The sequence below is a fragment of the Capsicum annuum genome, unplaced genomic scaffold, assembly GCF_002878395.1.
Source record: "Capsicum annuum cultivar UCD-10X-F1 unplaced genomic scaffold, UCD10Xv1.1 ctg29102, whole genome shotgun sequence".
Taxonomy (NCBI): Eukaryota; Viridiplantae; Streptophyta; class Magnoliopsida; order Solanales; family Solanaceae; genus Capsicum; species Capsicum annuum.
In genome coordinates this window covers 1-2281 of record NW_025835572.1, presented here as the reverse complement: position 1 = coordinate 2281, position 2281 = coordinate 1, and the positions used below count along the sequence as shown (strand labels likewise).

General features: G+C 32.8%; 1 pseudogene; it reads left to right on the top strand.

Moving 5' to 3' along the window:
- Positions 1-313: 313 nt before the first annotated feature.
- On the top strand, positions 314-1486 carry LOC124891028 (annotated as a pseudogene).
- The last annotated feature ends 795 nt before the right edge of the window (positions 1487-2281 follow it).

The following is a 2281-nucleotide window of genomic DNA, read 5'->3' as shown; positions in this document are numbered from 1 at the left end:
CATAAACCTAAAAAGATGAAACAGACCCATTCAGGAACAAGAAAATAACATCGCGGTTTGGATTAAATCTCGATGAAAGAATACATCAATGAGAAGTTAATTCGATAAGTTTAATGACCCTTTCTTATATCTTTTAATTTTATACTAGAAAATCGAAAATAGAAATATAAAAAAGGAGTCAAAACTCCTCTTTATTGAAAAAACAAAGAATAGCCCTTTTGCTAGAAGTAAGAAAGAACCTTTCTAGAAAAAAGAAAGAGGACTGGAATCTATATATTGATTCATAATTTTTTTGAACTATATGCATCAAAAGGTCATGTACAGTTCCTAAGGAATACAATTTTACCCTAATCAACCGACTTTATCGAGAAAGATTACTTTTTTTAGGCCAAGGTATTACTAGCGAGATTTTGAATCAACTTATTAGTCTTATGGTATATCTCAGTATCGAGGATGAGACCAAAGAGCTGTATTTGTTTATAAACTCTCCTGGGGGCTGGGTAATACCTGGGGTGGCTATTTATGATATTATGCAATTTGTGCGACTAGATTTCTATATAGTATGCATGGGATTAGCCGCTTCAATGGGATCTTTTATCCTGGTCGGAGGAGAAATTACCAAACGTCTAACATTCCCTCACGCTTGGCGCCAATGAGGTTTTTATTTGAGAGAAAAAAGAAGACTATGCCTTTGCCATATGAATACTAAGTAATAATAGCATGGCACTTTGAATTCGATATGAGAAATTTTTATTTTTTTTTTTCAAAAAATTAGATTCTGTATCGAGAAAGTAGTATGAGATAAGGGGTATTTCTGATTTTTTCTTTTCTATCGAGAGTTCGGTTCAGCATCACAAACTTTTTTTATTTTCATACCGTAGAGTTCTTAACAATATTTATGTTATGAAAGAGTACAAAAAAATATTTTTTCTTTATTTAATCGGATTAAAAAGAAACTTTGGAATTGTTGAATCACAGACAAAAAAAAAAGAACCATGTAAAGCAACGGAGCCATCATAATATTTTTTAACTCCTCCAAAAGGAAGGATGGAAATTTGATTATTTACCCATTGGAGTCTAATAAATTCTATTTTTCTCTTTCTTCAATAGAAAGGAGGGGGTCAATTTTCTTTTAGAGCCGTATGCACAAAAAATGCCTGTACGGTTGTTCAATTCTATCTTTTTTCTATTCTTTATCTTTCTTTTCTCTTTGCTTTATCATGTGAGATAGGAGAAACTTTTATTTTGTTATATCATCAGGGTAATGATACATCAACCTGCTCGTGGTTTTTATATGGCACAAGTAACCGAATGTGTCGTGGAAGCGAAAGAACTGCTGAAACTGCGTGAAACCTTCATAAGGGTTTATGTACAACGAATGGGCAAACCCTTCTTGGTTGTATCCGAAGATATGGAAAGAGATATTTTTATGTCAGCAACAGAAGCCTAAGCTTATGGAATTGTTGATCTTGTAGCGGTTCAATGAAAATAACATGGATTTCGCGCAAATCACAAATTTACGATTTTATCTTCGAATTGAATATTCTATTAAATAGAAGTAATTCATAATCATTCGGTTAGGATCAATCTAAACCAACCCATCATATTATATATATGATTCAACATGCCAACTATTAAACAACTTATTAGAAATACAAAACAGCCAGTCAGAAATGTCATGAAATCCCCCGCTCTTCGGGGGTGCCCTCAGCGTCGAGGAACATGTACTAAGGTGTATGTGCGACTCGTTTAGATCATGAGCTGCCACAAAAGAAAGAAAAAAACTTTTACAATATCAATGATCAGTACCGGTGAATGGGATATGATAGAAAAAGGAACTCCATTCATTATTTAAAAAAAACTCTACCATATCCTTCCATTGTGTATGGAGTTTATGGTTTCCATTGGTGTAAATCCAATCACTTGAATTTAAGATGATAAGAAATTATCCATTGGTAACAAATGGTTATCCATTAAGCAGAGGAAATATTATTTTAAAAGCATAAAACATAAAGATTAGTTAGGATCCCAATCTGGTAAGAACGGACTAAAAAGGTCAGCTACCCAGCAAACTTTCATAATTAAATACCATTACTGTATAGGTAGATCTGATTGTGAAAGACCTATTACTGGATAATTCATGGGTAGAACCAAAGCGTGTGAACTATACAAGTTTTCAATAACATCAATTAGTTGATTAAATATATATTAAATTAAAGTATAAAGTAAAGGCTCCGGTGTATAGAGAAGACCTCACCGTTTAAGAAGTAACCATAGAAAC